Below are 23,533 nucleotides of genomic sequence, written 5' to 3'. Positions count from 1 at the left end.
ATGACACGCATGTAAAATTACATGTTGCTGAATAGACAATAATAATAATAATAATAATAATAATAATAATAATAATAAAGATCATTTACAGTAGACCCTTGTTATTTCAAAATTAGATAAACTGGAAACTTGATTAATCCATACTACCTGATTGCTCTGAAATGAAACAGCTTATTTTTATTAAGATTTCAGAGCTAATTTTGATTGCTTGATTAAAGGTTATGTCATTAGGTAGGACCCACATAAGTGATTTCTCCTACTGAACCCTGTAATGTAGTTTTCAACAACTACGTGTCAAAGTACTCACTAATATTACTTTAATCCAGTGACAGGTACATATATTGTCAATTCATTTAAATACAATTAGGGCTTTTCATTTACAAACAATTGAGCAACAAAAGGGATACCAACTATAATATCATTATAATGTCTGAAACCTGTAACAACTTTATTCATCATACTGTTGGCTTACTATGCTGTCGGCTAACATAACAACATCCAATTACCTCATATTTATTGTAATTCATAAAATGAAACCAGATTAACAATGTAAACAAAGTGTTTATTTGGGCTGCTGTATTATATGTTGAAATTCTGTTCACACTAAAAACTAATGAACTCATATTTGAAACACAAATCATGATAGGAGTATTTTGGATAATGTGGTTTCAGTGTAATTAGCAAAAATGTTATCAGCATTGTTTATTGACATCATTTCACTTATTTTTCTGTGGAAACAAGAAATTTGCAATTGTCTTTATATCTTATTTTATGCATTTCAACTATAACCACAAGATGATAGCACTTCTTGTAATTACTGACAACTCTGTAATCATAATTAGCAAATTTACTACACACAACAAATCAATTGATAGGAAGAGTATATAACACCCACAAGAAATCATGTGGAGAGTCCAGTATGATGTAATATCTTAAGCTGCACTGTGTGACGTAATAAATTGTACACCTGAGACAATAACTAACTTTTCGTGTCTTTTGACAACCACAATATTCTCTGGGCTGTCTTCACTGAAGAAACTTACAGGATGAATCATCTGCAGCAAATGATCAAATTGAAGCTAAGGCCTGGTCAATGTTTATTATTTTCAACAAACTGAGTTCAGTCACTCAACTTTAAGGACCTTTATTTCAGCCACTGCTGACAAAATTAATATTTCATAAACACATTTACTTTAATTTTTTTCTTTCGATGACATTTATCCCCAGCAAGGCGATTACATAGTAATATCATGGAATGAGCTGGAATGGTGCTTTAACTCATGTCAAAAAACTGAAATCAATGTTTGACTTTCAGATGTATCATTTTTAACTTCAAGACCGAAAGACAATTTCATTTGGAAAGCAAAATTTTGGACTGGACACAGAGATATTCTGCAACCAAAAAATATGTTGATGAGGAAATCAGACTGTAGAACTGTGAGTACCAACAACTCCAATCAACTTGGACATTGCAACAACCAAATTACACCATATACAATTACTTTGTTTTATCTAAGACATTGTCAGCTCAGTAGGCCATGTGAAAAACTTAGAGAGAGAGAGAGAGAGAGAGAGAGAGAGAGAGAGAGAGAGAGAGAGAGAGAGAGAGAGAGAGAGAGAGAGAGAGAGAGAGAGATCTTAAAATATTTTCATGCTACGTGATAATAGCAGGGTTGGAAATTGAGAAATGGAAGAGGTAGAAAATTTGATACAAGGTAAAGAGGGGGCAGATGAAAATAATGTCTGTGACATTTAGTGAAAAGACGAAGAAATAGGTGGATTTTCAGACAGTACTTGTTCACAGATTCTATGTTCTGACCAAGGGGAAGTAGTTGGTGATAGTGACGATCTTTTTAATATTCTTGCAAAACACATTGGGGAGAAATTAGGTGAACAAAGTTGGAAGCTAGACAGCTGCATTAGGGTAAAAAAACTCGACAAATTAAATCATTTAGATAGAAACTTGTCAAAGTCAAGCACTAATGTCAAAGTTCAGGCAGAAAAAACTGCAGAGACAACTAAGGGATTAGAAGTAGATTTAAATGATTTTAAAACACAGGTAAACACAGAGCACAGCAAATCTGAAACATGTATTATTCCTGCAGAAAACAGAGAAGGTTGAAAACAAACAAATCAATGAGATAGAGAGCAAATGACAGAAGCCTAAAAATCTTAAATTTTATGGTTAAAAATGAAAGTGACAGTATTAGTCTGAAATTGAGAGAAACAAAAAGAATGTTTATCAAAGAAGGGTAAGATGTAAAACATGACGATGGTGCATATCTTAGTAATATTGCAAATGTTATGGCAAAAGTAAATGAAATTGAGGAAAATGTTGCATATAAAATGTTTTTAGTACAAATGATATATAAACATGAAGAATTTTCCTGGGGGGAAACAAAAGGCACCCAGTGGACTTCATTTTCCAGTGTAAGGATAATTTTACTAATATTATGTCAGATTACTCTAAGAATAAATCTGCAAAGAAATTTTTGGATGAGGTGACACTGCCATGGGCTAGTCTGAAAACACATACAGATATGGCTTTTGCAGAATCTGAGAAATGTCTTTTGAATACATTTTGGTCTAAAACCAAACAAGCCAGGATCAAATCAGAATTTTTGAATGGGCCATGTTTCAGAAAAGGTGGAATTCACCTGAATGAATTTTGAGAACAGCAACTTAAAACACTTGTATACTTAGATAAATCATTTGATGAGATAATACAAATAGATGCATTAAAGAGGAGACTACCACATAAAGGACAGTGAGAGTTAGTATATGGACCAGATGATTCCATTGGACAATTTTTAAAACATGTTGATAAACTATATACAGGATATGAAATAAATGAGAGACACAGGGATAGGAAATGAAGACATGGATTTTATCAGAATGATGGTGGACTAATAATCATCATGGAGACAGAGAGAGGGGAACAGATAATAGGAGCAGCTACCATGATGATAATAACAACAGAGATAATCATTGGAATGACTGACACAGAGATGGGACAGGAAAAATAATAACTGGAATGACAGATATAGGGACAATCGGAGGGGACACGAGCAAAGAAGTAGGTGATGTGAAAGTAATGATAGAAGGTCTGATGAAAGGAATTTTGAAAACAAAAGAAATGGAATGAAAAATGGACCTCATGGGGAGTTTGACAATTTGGGTGGGACAAACCAGATACCAAAAACAGGCTAATAATTTTAGGAAATGGAGAGGCAATTGTGGTTCCACCATAGAGATCAATGTAGTTCACACTAGGTAAATAGTGTAGAGTCCAGCAGGGAATTTTTGGGAATATATATCGAGGGAAATGTAAGAGGAAGAAAACAGAAAGCTGATGATGATGTCTTGACAAACGTACTTGGTGAATCTATATGCTACTCAAAGATAAAATGTGTTAATCTAAATAGTGCTAAATACTGTTTTGTCACTGTTCTGCTACTGGAATAGCTATTGGGGTACTTGGGAGGAGAGGGGCAGTGGATGGGCAGAAAGCAATTCCAATGGTGTCTTCTTCTGGCATGGAGCTGTGCCTCATTGTTTATTGCCATTGGTACTATTGCCATTGTGGGATGCATATAATATTGCATCAGCTGTTATGGTGTGGTAATTGCAGTTTTCTCATAATTGAGAATTAACTTATTCACTTCAAGCCAGTGGGTGATCATTTCAACTGTTTGATTACTTTTACTTATGGCCTCCTGTAAGCTTAGTCTCACAGTTATGCTTGTTGTGTCACCTGCAAAGAGTATCAATCCACTGTCTACGTTACAAAGTAAATCATTTACATATATAAGGAAAAGGAGGGGTCCTAGAATATTACCCTGTGGCACCCCATGTTTTATATCTTGTAGTTCTGATAGCTGTTTCCCTTGATTGTCTGACACTTCCACTGTTTGTTTTCTGTTCTGCAGGAATGACTTTATGATATCAAGAGCAGTTCCTCTAATTCCATAGTGGTGTAGCTTAATTATTAATATGTGGTGACTGACAAAATCAAAAGCTTTATATAAGTCACAAAAAACGCCAAACAAGATTTGACCTTGATCTAGGCCTGCAGATACTACAGTTCAAATGCAGCTGACACTGTAGATTTTTCCTTCTGGAACCCAAACTGTCTACCATTTATGATAGAGTTTTTATCAAAAAATGTGATTAACCTAACAAATTTTATTCTTTCTAGGATCTCTGACAAAATGGGAAGGAGGTTAACTGGCCTTTAATTATCTGGGCATATGTGATCACCTTTTAGTGATTAGTGGTAGTACTCTGGCACTCTTCATTCTATCTGGGAAGATTCCTTTTTCGAGACATGAGTTTACTAAGTGACAGAGGGGTTAGCAATTTCCCTAGAAGTTAGCTTCAAAACTTTATTTGACAGATCATTTATGTCTGTGATTATTTTTCTTATCTCTTGTTCAGTTGCCGGATACAGGTAACATGAGTTACTGGGTGACTTTTCTTTATTCTCAACTAGTTTTTGGGCTTGCAGAGAATCACTATTGTTACCCTGTGTAAGTTGTTGGCAGGTACTGGAAAAATATAGACCTTTTGTTAGCCATGGCAGATTTCCTCACTTTTTCTTTATTGGCTTAGTTTTGGTAGGCAAACACTCTTCAATGATTTTTAAATAAATATCTAGGAACCTGTTATATTTATCATTAACACTATTAGATAAGTACATTTCTGGCCACTTTTCATTTTGTAGTTTTATCTTTAGGTCTGTTATGTTAGAACTTCTCATCCCTCTGTAAGGGATAAAGCTGAGTGAATCTAATTTCCCTGCTTCTTTTATTATTACTATCTGTGAGTTGTGATCTGATAAATTCATGTCTTCTATAAGGCAATTATATCTGCCAGAATGAATATTTGTAATTATGTAATCAATGGCAGTTTGAGCATGCATACCTATTCTCGTATAGTTTGGAACTGTGTTTTGTAAACCATACATTATAAGTAAGCTCTCTTGTTCAGTTTTATATTTTGATTCAGATAGGGAGTCAATATTCAAGTCTCCACATAAAATTAACTTGTTTTCCAAAATTGTGATAGCGGCCTAGCAAAGTTTCTTATGACCACACTGAAATCACCACTGGGAGCTATGTATAAAGACATTACTACATAGGTTACATTTTGCAGATCAGTACTTATACAAATACACTCAAAATGTTTTTCAGTTGCATACCTTTCCAATGGAATTGCAGTTACAGGGCAGGAGATTCAATCTTTAACAAATATGCAGCTACCACCATTTTTTAAATTCTCTCTGCAAAAGCATGATACTAACTTATAACTGTCTAACTTTATACACTTCCCCATGGACCTTGCCATTGGTGGGGAGGCTTGCGTGCTTCAGTGATACAAATGGCCGTACCATAGGTGCAACCACAACAGACAGGTATCTGTCGAGAGCCCAGACAAACGTGTGGTTCCTGAAGAGGGGCAGCAGACTTTTCAGTAGTTGCAGGGGCAACAGTCTTGATGATTGACTGATCTGGCCTTGTAACACTAACCAAAATGGCCTTGCTGTCCTGGTACTGTGAACGGCTGAAAGCAAGGGGAACTACAGTCATAATTTTTCCCAAAGGCTTGCAGCTTTACTGTATGGTTAAATGATGATGGCATCCTCTTGGGTAAAATATTCTGGAGGTAAAATAGTCCCCCATTCAGATCTCTGGGCGGGGACTACTCAGGAGGACGCCGTTATCAGGAGAAAGAAAACTGGCGTTCTATGGATCGGAGCGTGGAATGTCAGATCCCTTAATCGGGCAGGTAGGTTAGAAAATTTAAAAAGAAAAACGGATAGGCTAAAGTTAGATATAGTGGGAATTAGTGACGTTCGATGGCATGAGGAACAAGACTTTTGGTCAGGTGAATACAGGGTTATAAATACAAAAGCAAATAGGGGTAATGCAGGAGTAGGTTTAATAATGAATAAAAAATTAGGAGTGTAGGTAAGCTAACACAAACAGCATAGTGAACACATTATTGTGGCCAGGATAGACATGAAGCCCACGCCTACTACAGTAGTACAAGTTTATATGCCAACTAGCTCTGCAGATGATGAAGAAATTGATGAAATGTATGATGAGATAAAAGAAATTATTCAGATAGTGACGGGAGATGAAAATTTAATAGTCATGGGTGACCGGAATTCGAGAGTAGGAAAAGGGAGAGAAGGAAGCATAGCAGGTGAATATAGATTGGTGGTAAGAAATGAAAGAGGAAGCCGTCTGGTAGAATTTTGCACACAGCATAACTTAATCATAGCTAACACTTGGTTCAAGAATCATAAAAGAAGGTTGTATACATTGAAGAATCCTGGAGATACTAGAAGGTATCATATAGATTATATAATGGATAATGGTAAGACAGAGATTTAGGAACCAGGTTTTAAACTGTAAGACATTTAGAGGGGCAGATGTGGACTCTGACCACACTCTAATAGTTATGGACTGTAGATTAAAACTGAAAAAACTGCAAAAAGGTGGGAATTTAAGGAGATGGGACCTGGATAAACTGACTAAACCAGAGGTTGTACAGAGTTTCAGGGAGAGCATAAGGGAACAATTGTCTGGAATGGGGGAAAGAAGTACAATAGAAGAAGATTTGGTAGCTCTGATGGATGAAGTAGTGAAGGCAGCAGAGGATCAAGTAATTAAAAAGATGAGGGATAGTAGAAATCCTTGGGTAACAGAAGAGGTACTGAATTTAATTGATGAAAGGAGAAAAAATAAAAATGCAGTAAATGAAGCAGGCAAAAAGGAGTACAAATGTCTCAAAAATGAGATCCACAGGAAGTGCAAAACGGATAAGCAGGGATGGCTAGAGAACAAATGTAAGGATGTAGAGGGCATATCTCACTAGGGGTAAGATAGATACTACCTACAGGAAAATTAAAGAGACCTTTGGAGAGAAGAGAGCCACTTGTATGAATATCAAGAGCTCAGATGGAAACCCAGTTCTAAGCAAAGAAAGGTGGAAGGAATATATAGAGAGTCTATACAAGGGCGATGTACTCGAGGACAATTTATGGAAATGGTAGAGGATGTAGATGAAGATGAAATGGGAGATACGATATTGCGCAAAGAGTTTGACAGAGCACTTTTTAAAGACCTGAGTCGAAACAAGGCCCTGGGAGCAGACAACATTCCATTAGAACTACTGACGGCCTCGGGAGAGCCAGTCCTGATAAAACTCTACCATCTGGTGAGCAAGGTGTATGAGACAGGCAAAATACCCTCAACTTCAAGAAGAATATAATAATTCCAATTCTGAAGAAAGCAGGCAGTGACAGATGTGAAAATTACTGAACTATCATTTTAATAAGTCACAGCTGCAAAATACTAACACGAATTCTTTACAGACAAATGGAAGAACTGATAGAAGCACACCTTGGGAAAGATCAGTTTGGATTCCGTAAAAATATTGGAATACGTGAGGCAATACTGACGTTACGACTTATCTTAGAAGAAATATTAAGGAAAGGCAAACCTACGTTTCTAGCATTTATATACTTAGAAAAAGCTTTTGACAATGTTGACTGGAATACTCTCTTTCAAATTCTAAGGGAGGCAGGGGTAAATACAGAGAGCTAAAGGCTGTTTACAGTTTGTACAGAAACCAGATGGTAGTTATAAGAGTCAAGGGACATGAAAGGGAAGCAGTGGTTGGGAAGGGAGTGAGACAGGGTTGTAGCCTATCCCCAATGATATTCAATCTGTATATTGAGCAAGCAGTAAAGGAAACAAAAGAAAAATTCAGAGTAGGTATTAAAATCCATGGAAAAGAAATAAAAACTTTGACAGAATTACAATGTCATCGGCGAACCTCAGAAACAGCAAAGGACTTGGCAGAGCAATTGAACGGAATGGACAGTGTCTTGAAAGGAGGATATAGGATGAACATCAACAAAAGCAAAACGAGGATAATGGAATGTAGTCAAATTAAGTCGGGTGATGCTCAGGGAATTGGATTAGGAAATGAGACACTTAAAGTAGTAAAGGAGTTTTGCTATTTACGAAGTAAAATAACTGATGATGGTCGAAGTAGAGAGGATATAAAATGTAGACTGGCACTGGCAAGGAAAGCGTTTCTGAAGAAGAGAAATTTGTTAACATCGAGTATAGATTTAAGTGTCAGGAGGTCATTTCTGAAAGTATTTGTATGGAGTGTTGCCATGTATGGAAGTGAAACATGGACGATAACTAGTTTGGACAAGAAGAGAATAGAAGCTTTCGAAATGTGGTGCTACAGAAGAATGCTGAAGATTAGATGGGTAGATCACGTAACTAATGAGGAAGTATTGAATAGGACTGGAGAGAAGAGAAGTTTGTGGCACAACTTGACCAGAAGAAGGGATCGGTTGGTAGGACATGTTCTGAGGCATCAAGGGATCACCAATTTAGTATTAGAGGGCAGCGTGGAGGGTAAAAATCGTAGAGGGAGACCAAGAGATGAATACGCTAACCAGATTCAGAAGGATGTAGGTTGCAGTAGGTACTGGGAGATGAAGAAGCTTGCACAAGATAGAGTAGCATGGAGAGCTGCATCAAACCAGTCTCAGGACTGAAGACCACAACAACAAGTTTATACAAGTTATTTCATTGTTTTTAGCCTATTTTCAGTTACACAGAGAACAGTAGGTCTTATATCACTGCTTTCTAAAGCTACTTGTCAGTTTAAGAGTTTGTTTTTGATAGATTGAATGTTTTGATGTGTAATTATTAATGTATTAACTGAGGTATTTACTCCTCCTGTACTTTTTGTCCTTTTAGAGGGACCCATCAGAAAAAAAAATCACTTAAGTGAGCTGGAGTTACTGCATTCCGCTTCTGTAGCTGAATCATTGTTGTGTCTTTTGATACTGAGCACTTCACTTCTGGTGGAACTGCTGTCTTATTCCTCTTCCGTTCCCTTTCATTAGATGGTGATTTTGCTGTCTCAATTTTCTCCTGTAGAGGATTATTTGATGTTTTTGATGTCTGATTCACTTCTTCAGTGGCTTTGGATTGTTTTATATTATTAGAATTGTTTTCCGTTTATTTTGTTTGCTCCAAGGAAGAATGACTTTGTAATTTTTCTGTGCACTTGAATTGAGAGGGTAATGCCAACAAAGAACCAGCTTTTTATCACAGGATTTTTTCTGCCTTTCTGACACAATATTGGCTATTTGTTTGGCTATCCCCAAAAAGTTAAGATGTAGGCCATGCACAGTATGAAATCTTCAACCAATATTGCTAATGACTATAGTCAGCACATTTGTGAAATGCTTACATACTCCTAACAGACGTTTATTTGCCTCTGCAATTTCTTTGTTCTCACAGGACCATTTTGGTAAGTCATATCTATGTGGAATATTGCATTCTACCACATTTGTGTGAGTAAGGTGGCTTGCATCTTTTCAGACTTCATATGGCCTTTTCAGTTTCATTTTTATATACATCGTTTGACCCTTCTAATAATACAACAAAAGCATTTTGATTAAGACTGGTACAATCACCATTGTGCATTCGAACTGGCTCCAGGAACACTTTTCCGAGTTTAAACACTTCCACTGGTCACCAAATTACCCAGACATGAACATTATTGAGCATATCTTGGATGCCTTGCAACATGCTGTTCAGAAGAGATCTCCAACCCCTCGTACTCTTCCGGATTTATGGACAGCCCTGCAGGATTCCTGATGTAAGTTTCCTCCAGCAATACTTCAGACATTAGTCAAGCCCATGCTACATCATGTTGCAGCACTTCTGCATGCTCGTGGAGACATACATGATATTACGCAGGTGTAGTAGTTTCTTTGGCTTTTCAGTGTAGTAGATCATTGGAAAGAGATGGAGGCTCAGAAAATTACATTAAGAGAGGATTTCAGTCCATAGTTAGAAGTGATTTGATTTCTTTGAGTGAAGAAAAAAAAAGAAGTTTTGAGCAATCAGTGGTAGAGTTTAAAACATTTCAGCTCCTCAACACCAAATTAAAACGTTCCACTTCAATTTGTTTGCACTTATAGCAATCCCAGCTTCCTCAACCAAATTAAAACGTTGCATTAGGAGGTGTCTGCTTCGTGCAAAAGGTCTTGAGTTCATATTGATGACAACAAGTAATTCTTCATTACAGACGTTTATTTACAAACAGAACTGACAGACTTCACAGACTCAACAACTGACTCTCCGAGCTAACCGCACTGCATATCCGAACTGGCCATTGACAACTCCTAGGTGTACTAATATCCTTCCAAACAATGAGAGTCTTTGACAATGCTTTGTTCACAATACGATAGCAATTCACGACTTAAAACCAAATCAGACATTACAGAACTTTAGCACAGATTAAAGCAAGTAAAAGGATCAGTACATATAAATTCTTACAAGCATAATTTCCAAATAGGTTTTATAACATTTTTCTACCAGCTTCTGGATAACCTTCACCAGACTTGCACCGACGTTTCCAGAAATATCTTGACATTTGATTCTGGATATTTCTTGAGTGATTTAGAACAACTATTTATATGTAAAATGATTTAAATCGTGTTTCAAAACGTAAATAAATCTTTTTAGCAATATTTCTTGATACAAATCATCTTTCGAAATTAGGTTATGAAACAGTTTTCACAAGTTTTCGTATTTTTGCGATCATAATATATAATTTCTCCACAGAAAGTTCCAGAAGTGTGCATTAAACATTCATTTACAGACTTTCTCTTTAGCTGGTGAGTTTTTAAAAGTATCTTGTCCATATTATACGAAATAATTTAGCTCAAAACTGATAATTTATACAATTAATCAGAGCTACAGCAAACAGTGAGTCTTTCTTTTACAAAATGAAATATAATTACAAAATTGAATGAAAATAGGTTACTAACACTAATATATATTTACATTAATTCTATTTTTGTTCTTTCTGTGCAAAATGTCCTAATATTGACACAGTACAATATTTAAACGTCACCAAAGTTTCCCTTTACATTTTGCATATCTGTATCGACATCCCCTAAAAGTCTACAGTATCGAATACTTCAATATGTCCCAATATGTCCTGTAATGTTACAAGTTAAAAGAACAAAATACACTTAAAAACTGACTATACTGTTAATTTGTATTATTCGGTTTCCAGTTACAGATATTTATTTTGTGTTTAACATATTGCAATATGTTTCAAGTGCATTTTGCTCATCAGGCGTTTATGAACACATATATATGTTACTTAAAGATAAAATGTCTAAATCTAAGTTAACATATAATTATTATTCAACTATGGGCCTAATAGGACTACTCGAGTTACAACCAATCAATGCCCCTTTTGATGGTTGGCCTTCCTTTGTGTCCAAATTTGTTTCATCCTTTCAGAATGAAGTCTCTTTCTTTCATCAGACCATGGTGTTTCATTCCGTTATCTAATTTCGCTCTAACCAACTTTCCAATCAAGCATCTTTTGCCTGATGATGTTTCTCTATCTGCCTGAGTTATACTGGCTACTTTAAGTTCCTCCGTAATTGCAGCAATCCATTTAAATGGCTCAGTTGTGGTCTTACTTCCGTTTTCATAGAATTGTACTATTTGTATTGTCAACCCAGTGTGTGCCATTCTTTTAATGTGCACATAAAATTCATTTTCTCATGTCACTATGTGTATGTGTATTATTCTATTTCATTATTACTTCTCAGCCTATAAGTTTCTTCATCAGTAAAGTGCTACACCTAGCTACTTGTAAGGCCTGGCTGATTCCGACAGTGACTAATTGATATTGTAGTCATAGGATGCTATGGTTTTTTTTTCTTTTTGTGACAAGTGAAATTTTACATTTTTGAACATTTAAAGCAGGTTGCCAATCTTTGCACCACTTTGAAATCTTATCAAGATTGTACTCAATATCATGCAATATCTTGATTTGATTTTATTTGATTTCTTTATTAATCCATGTAACAATTTACATTGTGTGGATTTCGTCAGCAAAATCATATACAATACAATATACCTACAAATCATGCACATAAAATTAATATTTACACAAATTTTTAAAGTATGTTACATTAGTTTTATATCCTTATGTAATTTTCTTATAGTACTGTAAAATTTTGGATTTCATATTTTAATTATTTCCTCATGTATTACAATGCAGGCTACTTTAATTTCACTACATGTTTTAATTCAGATAGTCCATTACTGCATAATAACTTTTATTTAATAAAAATGTTTTTAGTTTTGTTTTGAACTGTCCAATTGTGTCAATATCTTTTATATTTTGGGGTAATTTATTATACAATTTAACACCATTGTACAACAAGCTCTGCTGCGTTTTAACTTTATTTTTTCTCTCTAGATGCAGATTGTATTGGTTTCTGGTTCCATAGCTGTGTACTAAAGAATTTTTAACATAGCAGTCAATATTTTTCTTTACATACATAATACTTTGAAAAATGTATTCACAGGGGACAGTTGGGATTTCCAGCTTTTGGAAATGTTCAAGGCAGTGAGCCCTACTGCCATTCTTGGTTATTATACGAATTGCTCTTTTCTGTAATTTGAAAACTATTTGAATATTTTTACTGATATATTTGGCAAACTATATAAATGATCTAACTAATTAATGGAAAATCTCATATAAAGATGTGAAACAATTACTAACAAAGAGCTAGAGGGGCTGGCCAGTACTTACCTCAGCTCAGTACAGCCGATAGAAACACAAAAAACAACCGAAAATTTAAGTTCCTAGCTTTCGGAATAAATGTTCCTTCATCAGGGAGGAGAGAGGGGAAAGAAAGGGAAGAAGGGAAAGTGGATTTAGTTACTCACAACCCAGGTTATGAAGCAACAGGGAAAGGAAAACAGGGAAGGTGTCTACAAAGCAGTCAGCAAACTGAAAAACAAAAACTCAGCTGGTCTGGATGAAGTCCCCATTTTTATAATTAAGGACTGTATCAAGAGCCTACTTCCACCTTTAGTTGATATTATAAATCAATCTTTCAAGCAGGGCTACTTTCCAGACTATTTAAAATATGCTAAATTACTATCTCTCTTCAAAAAAGGTGATGCAGGAAAAATTGAAAATTATAGGCCAATTTCTCTACTCTCATGCTTTGCAAAAATATTAGAAACTATTATGAAAGATAGGCTAATTAATTATTTAAATAAATACAACTTACTGTCTGTTGACCAGTTTGGATTTCGATCAGGGAAAAGCACAGAATCAGCAACAGCACACCTCACAAAACACATTCTAGAAGCGTTAGATAAAGGGAACTACACAACAGGTATATTTCTTGATCTAACTAAAGCGTTTGATACAGTAGACCACAACATATTGTTAAATAAGTTAGATGAACTGGGAATAAGGGGACTTGTGAAAAAGTAGTTCCAGTAATATCTAAAAAATAGAAGACAGATAACTGAAATCTCACATATTTCAAGTCGCTCAAACTATATTGTAAAGTATACTTCAGACCCAAATTATGTAAATATAGGTATCCCACAGGGTAGTGTCCTTGGCCCAATACTATTCCTCATTTACATAAATGACTTCCCACAGAGCATCAAGCATGGACAAACAATATTGTTTGCAGATGACTCAAATGTACTAATCAATGACAGATCACCAGATGCACTGAAAGAAAAAGCCGAACAAACACTAAACAGTGTACGTGAGTGGGCATCCAATAATAAACTAACACTAATTTTTTAAAAAACAAATCCTGTAAACTTCTATGTCTGCAAAAAACCACACTATAACAACTTTAAGTTAAACGATGAAACTATAGAATGTGTAGACTACACAAAATTTCTTGGTATGCATGTTGATAATCAGTTAAAGTGGGAGGAACATATTAAAATACTTAGTAACAGAATCGCTACAGCATGCTATGCTCTTAGAATTCTGACTGCAGTGTGTGATACTACATGTGTCAGATCTGTATATTTTTCTTATATCCACTGTTATTACCCATGGAATAATATTTTGGAGTACTTCATTACAGGTAACTGCATCCCTGAAAAAGGGCTGAGGTTACTATTAATATTGTCTGCAAGGTTATTAATACACAATATGAACAACAAGGATCCCAACACTCTTCCCTGGGGCACATCCGAAGTTATTTCTACATCTGATGATGACATTCTATCCAAGATAACATGCTGTGCCCTCCCTACCATAATATCCTCAATTTAGTTATAAATTTCACTTGAGACCCCATGTGATTGTACTTTTCACAGTAAGTGTAGGTGTGGTACTGAGTCAAATACTTTTCTGAAATCAAGAAATACTGTGTCCACCTGATTGCCTTGGTCCAAAGCTTTCAGCAAGTCTTGTCAGAAAAGTGTGTGTTGGGTTTCACATGATCAGCATCCTGATTGGCATGGAATAAATCATTCTGTTTGAGGTATTCAAGATACCTCCTTATGTTTAAGCTCAGAAAATGTTCTAAGATTCTACAACAAATTTATGTCAAGGATAGTTGGCAAAGGGTTTGAGGATCACTTCTACTACCCATATGTGACCTGTACTTATTTCCAATAACTGGTCAACTGGCCATGGTTTTTTGTTCAAGGTATCTCCAATAGATTATAGTTAGAAGAGGGGCTAATTCAGCAACAAATTCATTATAGAATGTGATAGGGATTCCAGCCGGCCCTGGAGATTTGTTCAATTTTAATGATTTCAACTGTTTCTCAACACCACTGATACTAAGTTGTATTTCACGCAACTTTTCAGTGGTACAAAGATTAAACTGGAGTAGTTCCCCTGATTTTCCTTTGCAAAGGAAGATTTGAAAATGGAGTTAAGCATTTCAGATTTCTTTTTGCTACTGTCAATTTCAGTTCCTGTCTCATTTGGAAGGGACCGGACAAGAGTGCTGGTGCTTTATAAATGACCAGAATTTCTTTGGGTTTTGTACAAGATCATTTGACAATATTCTGTTATGGTAGGTACAAAAAAACTTCACATATCACTCTCTTGACAGCCAAATGCATCTCTCTGTCTATAGGCCTTTGCTTTGTTTTTACCTATTATTCATCCAGTACTATCTGTTTCCTTAAATGTTTCTTCACAGTGACTGTTTACCATGGAGGGTCCCTCCCATTATGAACTGTTCTGCTGGGTACATATCTATCCAGTGCATGATCAATTATTACCTTAAATATTCTTTTAAACTTGAGCCGTAGTTCCTCTACATGTTACTGCTCTATGCTGAAATTTTTAAGTTCCTCACTGAGATATGACACTACTGATTTTTTATCTAGATTACTGAACATACATATCTTTCTGCTTGTTTTAGTTGTCCTTTATACTTTGACAATCATTGTGACAACGACTGTGTCATGGTCACTGATACCAGTTACAATGTGGATGTCCTCAAAGAGGTCCGATCTATTTGTTGCCATTAGATCCATTACATTTCCATCAGAAGTGAACTTCCAAACTAACTGTTGTAGGCAGTTTTCAGAGAGGGTATTTAGTAATGTTTCATATGTTGTCTTACCATGCTCACCAATAACTGTAATTTTCCCAATTGATTATTGGATGATTAAAGCCTCCACCCATAATTACAATGTGATTGGGGATCTTACATAAAAGTGATCTGAGGTTTTCTCTGAAGTTCTCGGTTACATCAAGAGATGAGTCTGATGGACAACAGAAGGATCCAGTTATCATTATATGTCCACCCCTGATAGTGAGTCTTGCCCGAACAATCTCACACGCAGCTTCAACTCCTGCCTCGGTGGATCTGAAATTCTTGTCTACAGCAACAAATACACCACCTCCATTTCCCAGTTGCCTACCGTTCCAATATATACATAAATTTTCCCCAGTAATCTCACTGCTATCAATTACAGGTTTCGACCAGCTTTCTGTACCTAGTATTATGTGAGCTTCGCTGCTTTTCATGCGCCCTTCAAACTCTGGCTCTTTGTTGTGAATCCTTCAGCAGTTTACAATTAGGATTTTAATACTCTCACCCATGGGAGGCATTTCTTTCAATCACATGCTGATACTTCTGGATTTCCTACAGCTATTGTAATCTGGACTGGATGGAGAGTCGCCTAATCCAAAATCGCATTTGTGTGAATCCCCACACATTCATCTCCCTGGGTTGCAGCATTTGATATGTAATGCACACCTGACTTGTATAAGAGAAGCCTACAGTTCTCAACCTCGTGGCCCAAGTCCAGGAAGTCGCAACCTAGCTTGTCACAGAACCTCTGAAGTCCTTCCACTTGACTCAGCACACCCAAGAAGAAACTGGTGCCCCGATGACAAGCATCATTTGTTCCAAAGTGCACCACAATCTGCAGTTGCTTGCATCCTGTTCCCTCAATGGCTGTTGGAATAGTCTCTGCAAAATGTTGAATGAGACCCCCAGGAATATACACTGAGTACACCTGGTGTCCTCTGCACTCCCTTCCTGCCATTTCCCTAGGAGGTATCATCATTTTCTGTATGTTTGAACTGTTGATGATTAACAGGCCCTACCCTTTTGTGTTTGGCTCCTCTTGACACCAGACAAAACAGGTTTTACAAAAAAAAGTGTGTTAAATCTTATGGGACTTAACTACTAAGGTCATCAGTCTCTAAGCTTACACACTACTTAACCTAAATTATCCTTAAGACAAACACGCACACCCACGCCCGAGGGAGAACTCGAACCTCCGCCGGGACCAGCCTCACAGTCCGTGACTGCAGTGCCTTAGACTGCTTGACTAATCCTGTGCCAGGTTTCACCAAAACAGTGAAGTGAATCCCACAGGCTCAGTTTCAGTTTCAGTGAAAGACAGCACCTCAAACTTGTTGGTTAGGAGGACTGGTAAAATTCCCTCCCTGGTCTGCATCCACCTTGAACAGAGCACCTCACTCTGCCACTGAAACACCACTTGCAGGCAAATGGATGACTAATGACAGATCCCACACTTTCTGCTGAGGGGACAGGATGTACAGGAGTGGACAGTACTTGAGCCACATTTGGTACCAGCAACACAGGCACATAACTCTCATGAGCACTGTCAACCAACTCATTCCGTGTTTGAGAACAGCATTCATGGTTGGTCTGCATTTTAACTGGTGCCATGTGTTACAGGGCAATGGACAAATTACTTTACATTAAACTTCCTGGCAGATTAAAACTGTGTGCCGTACTGATACTTGAACTCACGACCTTTGCCTTTCGCGGGCAGGTGCTCTACCAACTGAGCTACCCAAGCACGACCCACACCCCGTCCTCACAGGAGAGCTTCTGTAAAGTTTGGAAAGTAGGAGACGAGATACTGGTAGAAGTAAAGCTGTGAGGACGGAGCGTGAGTTGTGCTTGGGTAGCTCAGTTGGTAGAGCACTTGCCCATGAAAGGCAAAGGTCCCGAGTTCGAATCTTGGTCCAGCACACAGTTTTAATCTGCCAGGGAGTTTCATATCAGCACACACTCCGCTGCAGAGTGAAAATTTCATTCTACTTTAAATTAATCTGTTGAGCTAAAAAGTTCCAAAGTCCCTATAAGAATTGAAACAAATACACAAAATGAGATTACTATTAAGGCAACAAAAAACTATGGTAAAAATTACTAGTATCCTAAAATTTTTTGAGGTTAATTATTGTTGTTAGTAAACTGAAAAACAGAGTTAATTTACAATAAATGTAGGTAATATACAGGGCTACTTCTCTTCAAGAGGAAACTAGATGTAACACAATATGTTAGTTAGAATAACTGCTACAGTAACTAATCCACAAATGCTGATTTACTAAAAAGTAGATTCTGCAGAAGACAATGATAGCTTCCGAAAAAACCCAAAAAATGCCCTTTTATTTGTGTTGATATACAACAAAATTCAGGAGTGAACTATTCTTTGGCAGTAAATGTGAATCACAAATGCTGACTTACTATGAACTAAGTAAAAAATAGGAAACAAAATTAAAAGTTATATAAAAAGGAAAAGACGTAATATCACTTACATTATTTAGGTGCTTGTATTGTATTTTTTACCACATTCTAAAAATCATAAACTCAAGCCTGTTTAGTTAGTACACAAGAATTTAATTTTAAATTGAGGAATGTAGTGTGCTATTGTCGAGAAAGGTGGCGGATATTTGATGATGCCCGCACCCGAAGACAGTAGACCAATCTTAGCCGACGCCAACTCCGGGACGATGAAGATGAAGAAGAAGATATGACTGCAAGACAACATAGGTCACCATCGCTACAAGCTAGCCGCTCCACAACATGCCGATCAAGGTCTCCATCGCCGTTTAGAAGCTCCAGCCAATAACCTAGCTGCCGCAACCTGGAAAACTAAAAGGTACGACCTTCCTTGGAGGTAAGGCCACTGAAGAGAAAAATCCTCTGCCATTGATCACTATGGAAATGATATGAAACTGTCGATATCCTCATGGATGGCCAACCAGCCCAAGCTCTTGTGGAGAATGTTGTATCATATACAGTCATTTCGGAGAAGTACTGTTGCCAGTTGCAGAAAACTGTATTCGTCGACAGCAAAACATCTCTGCTGAAGGTGGCTAATGGGAAATATGTAAAACCTACAGCAAAATGTGTCATTCGAGTGGGTATAAGTGGCCATACACAGCCTTTCGAATTCATCATCTTACAAGAGTGTAGTCATGACATCATTCTCAGATGTGACTTTTTGAAAGCTTCTCAGGCAATTACAGATTGTGGTCGTTCGAAGATTATGCTAGAAGAGATGAGATACTGTGGACAGGAAGATGCGCATCCAGATGTGTGGAGACTATGTGTGCTGGATGAAGTGATCACTCCTGCAGTCAGCGCTAGAAAGTTACTGTCATGTGTCATGCCATGCATCAACCCATGGAATTTGTAGTGGAATGTAAGAGAAGCATACCACTGAAGAATAACTTGGTCATCCCAGCCTCTGTCGTCTCATTTAAGAATGGATTTGGTGAACTGTGGATAGTTAGCTGTCGCTGAGAACCGCATATCATTCCAAGACACATGTGCGTAGCAAACAGTGAGCCATTAATTGCTGAACAGCTGAGTGTCATAGAAACCTCCCATGCCGAGTCTGTGGGTACAATTAGCACTACCTCTATGAGACAAGATCTTCTAGCTATTCTATCACCAGATCTTACTAAGGAAAAACAGAAGAAGCTACTTGTCATTTTTCAAGAGTTCTCTGAATGCTTCAATCCACAAGTGAAAAGCAAATTAGACAAATCGACAGTGAAACACCGGATTAGCACTGGAGACCATCAACCAATAAGTCAGAGAGCATACCGTGTGTCAGCAACAGTACGACAAATAATTTGCGACGAAGTAGAGAAAATGACGAAGAATGACATTATTCAGCCTTCGCAGAGCCCATGGTCACCACCAGTGGTTCTCGTCAGGAAGGATGGCATTTGGTGCTTTTGTGTTGATTACAGGAAGCTTAATAAGACAACTAAAAAGGACGTTTACCCTCTTCCATGAATTGACGATACACTAGACTGTCTGAAGGGGGCCAAGTTTTTCTCAACCAAGGACATGTTCTCGGGATACTGGCAAATCAAAGTAGATGAGGCTGATCATGAGAAAACTGCATTCATCACTTCTGAGGGCCTGTATGTGTTTAAGGTAATGCCATTTGGTTTGTGTGATGCACCAGCAACTTTTGAACAGATGATGGATACTCTACTTCACCTGGAGTGGTTGATGTGTCTTTGTTATTTAGATGACATTATAGTGTTCTCAGAAACATTTGATGAACATACAAACAGACTGAGGCCTGTTCTTAAGTGTCTCCAACTAAGCAGACTTAAACTTAATCCAAGAAAGTGTCTCTTTGGAGCAAAAGAAATCAAATTACTTGGACACATTGTGTCAAACAAAGTCGTGCAGCCAGACCCAGAAAAGGTGAGCTCTATAATGGAATTTCTTATTCCTAAAAGTATTAGAGATGTGAGAAGCTTCCTCGGATTATGTTCTTATTACCGTCGTTTTATCAAAGACTTTTGTATCAAAGTCAGGTCACTCCACGAGTTGTCAAAAGCCGATGCTAAATTTATCTCAGGTGGTGCTCAACAAGATTCTTTCGATGTGCTGTGAAAAGCTCTGACAACTGACCCTGTACTTGGTCCGTATGATGAGAGAGCACCTACAGAACTACAAACAGATGCCAGTGGGTATGGGATCGGTGCTGTTCTGGTGCAGATTTCGGGTGGAAAAGAGAAGGTTATAGCCAATGCTTCTTGCTGTGATCTGGACCATGTGCAAATTTCAACAGTATCTCTATGATGATGATGATGATGATGATGATGAGTATGATTATGATGATTTGACTGTGGAGGGCTCTACTGTGCAGCTATCAGTGCACGTAGAAATTGCCTACCTTCATGAATGAGAATGAAATGATGAGGACAACACAAACACCCAGTCATCTCGAGTATCTCTATGGAAGGCCATTCACAGTTGTTACAGACCATCATTCACTTTGTTGGTTGGCAGGTGTTAAGGATCTAACAGGACGACTTGCCAAGTGGCCAATACATCTTCAAGAGTATGACATTACCATAGTGTACAATAGTGGAAGAAAACACCAAGATGCCTACTGTCTCTCAAGAAACCCTGCGCAAGACCAATACTTTGATGAAGATAGTGACCGTCTCGCTGCACTCCAGGATCTCTCTGTTGAGCAGAAGAAGGACGGCAAGATATCTCAAATTATGTTTGCCTTAAATCAGTCAGGGGATGTGAAAGGACAATTTAAGGAAGTTAATGGATGGCTTTGCAAGAAAAACTTTGATCCGTTTGGAAAGATGTGGCTACCGGTGATTCCTAAACATATGAGTTGAGATGTTCTACAGAAATTCCACGACACACCTGAGGCCGGACATTTAGGATTTATTACGACATACGACTGTCCACAAGAGATTTTTCTGGCCAGGTTTATTTAAGAGTGTCTGTCACCATGTGTCCCACTGTCGAGTGTGCCAGAGGAGAAAGGCAGTTTCTCAATAACTGCCTGGCAGAATCATACAAATTCCATCAGCCAAAACGCATCTCCAGCATGTTGGGATTGGCATCCTCGGATGATTTCCATCGTTTGCTAGTGGCAATAGATGGATTATTGTTTGCACTGATTATCTGACACACTATGCCATTACAAAAGCCATTAAAACAGCCGAAGCATTCGAGGTAGCCAAATTCATCGTAGAAGACATTGTATTAAAACACAGTGCCACAAGGTTGTTAATTACGGATCAAGAGAAAGTTTTTCAATCAAATCTTGTGACAGATATAAACTGTTGGTGCAACATCACATGATGACTGCCTACTATCCACAAAGTAACGGGCTTACTGAAAGTCTTAATAAGACCTTGGTCAACATGCTATCAATGTTCATCAGTGTTGAGCAGAGCAACTGGGATGAGGTGCTACCTTTCGTGACATTTGGATACAACACCACCAAACAAGACACCACAGGATTTACGCCATTTTTCCTGGTACACGGGTGTGAGGCGACGACGACGATGGACACTGTGTTTCCATTATATTCTGATGACATGGATGACAACTACATCGGCCAGGTAGTAACCAGAGCTGAGGAAGCTCAGCAGTTAGTTTGATTCTGCATGCTGCAGGCTCAAGAAAATGATCGCCAAAGGTATGCGCGAGCCACCACCCTGTTGTTTACCAGCCTGGTGACCTCATCTGGATCTTCATTCCAGTTCGGAAGGTTGGTCTCTCTGGGAAGCTCCTCAGGCACTACCTTGGACCTTACAAGGATGTAAGACAGTTGTCTGACGTTACTTATGAAGTTGAAGATTTCGACCTCCCACATAAGATCACAAAAGATCAGAGATACTGTCAATGTCCTTCGAACGAAGCCCTATAAGGATCCTGGAACCCAGGATAAATTTGAAGCTCCAGCAACAGGCAACAAGCAGATAGGTGACGAAGAATGTAGTGGCGAGGGAAGTTCTAAGAAGATCGCCGCCAGGGCGAACATCAGTCATCGGGAGTCGGAGTATGCAGGACTGATGACTTGTTCCCGGACTAGGAGGACGTAACACCGAGACACTGTTCTCTTAAGGAAGGAGCAATGTCTTAGAGGAAGCTGAGTAGCACAGTCGCCATAGTGTAGTGGTTATATACTACACTGTTGCATGGAGGGTTGCGAGTTCAAAACTCACCTGAACTGTAAAATTTTAATTTCTATATTCGGTTCAAGTACATTCTAGAAGTATCCACAAATGTCAAGAATCATTATACTGGAATGTTCTGTAGCTGTATATATACAGTATGTGTTTTGGCCAGAGGCAGTTCTCTCTGCGCTCTTGTATGTGCAAGTGCTGAATAAACCTTTGTTAAGTGAAGTTAGTGTTCAAATATGGCAAAAATCACAAAAAATTGGGAACTTTAAGAATTTCAAACCCAAAAACAAAATGTCCAAAGCACCTACAATTTTGGATTTTACCTAATTTTGATAAATAGAATAAAATGACAAAAAATTACAAAATTGTAAATCATCCAGGGTGAAATTTATTTTTTTATTCATTGATTTCACATGGATTGACCCATCTGTTGAAATGTGTTTACCGATTGGCCACATGGTGAGGCGTAGGTTTTTAATAAATACCTCCATACTTTCTTGATTGAAGTTCCTACATCTTTTGTTGTGCAGCAGGAATATAATTTTGATAGTGATACAAATAAAGCTGCATGGTCTAATACTCCTAAATCTAGAACAATGTTTTATTTTATACTGCACTTGTAACTACTTACAATAGCATCAATTCATGTTGTAGCAGTTGGTGTAACTCCTGTGCATTGATAGTTAATTTCTGGCTTTAAATATGGAGCAGATTTATCATCACTTCTTATATCTATATTGAAGTCAGCAGATATATAAACAGTTTCTTAGATTTTCAGTTTTTAATTTATGTAACAATGTTTCAAATTTATCCATGAATACAGAGCTTATGTGGTAACCAGGGATGCAATACATACTGACGGATAATATACTCTCTACATTATATACACCAACTTTCAAATGTAAGTTCAATATCAGGTTATGGACTGGACTAATAGGAGACATCAAGTCTCTCTGAAAGTTTGTGGTAGATTAAAACTGTGTCCCAGGCTGGGCCTTGAACTTGGAACACTTGCACTTCACAAGAAAGTGCTATTGAAGCACGACTCATGATCCACTCTCACTGTTTTACTTCTGCCCGTACCTTATCTCCTACCATTCAAACTTCACAGTTCTTCTGCATACCTTGCAGGACTATCACTCCTGGGAAAAAGGATACCGTGCAGACACGGCTCAGCCACAGCTCCAGATCAAATTTTTCACTCTGCAGTAGTATGCGTGCTGATATGAATTTTCCTGCCAAATGCACCCCAGGTATGAGTCCTGGTTTAACACAGTTTTAATCTAACAATAAGTTTCAAATCAGTGTACACTTCGCTGCAGAATGAAAACTCATTCTGGAATCAAAATCTCTCTCACAGGAAATAGGCAAGAAACTGCTTATAAAATTGTAAGAACTGGCTTTAGGATCGAATCAACCCCCACGCCCC

At 37.6% G+C, this 23,533-nt stretch overlaps 1 protein-coding gene across 2 annotated transcripts in view; it reads right to left on the bottom strand.

Annotated features, from left to right (window-relative positions):
• The window catches only part of LOC126267283 (synaptonemal complex protein 3-like), a 112,180-nt gene that overhangs the window by 87,966 nt on the left and 681 nt on the right, over positions 1-23,533 (bottom strand). The window lies entirely within an intron of this gene.

Source organism: Schistocerca gregaria, chromosome 1, assembly GCF_023897955.1.
Source record: "Schistocerca gregaria isolate iqSchGreg1 chromosome 1, iqSchGreg1.2, whole genome shotgun sequence".
Taxonomy (NCBI): Eukaryota; Metazoa; Arthropoda; class Insecta; order Orthoptera; family Acrididae; genus Schistocerca; species Schistocerca gregaria.
Note: the sequence above shows the minus strand (reverse complement) of the source record. Positions and strands in the feature narration are given on the sequence as shown.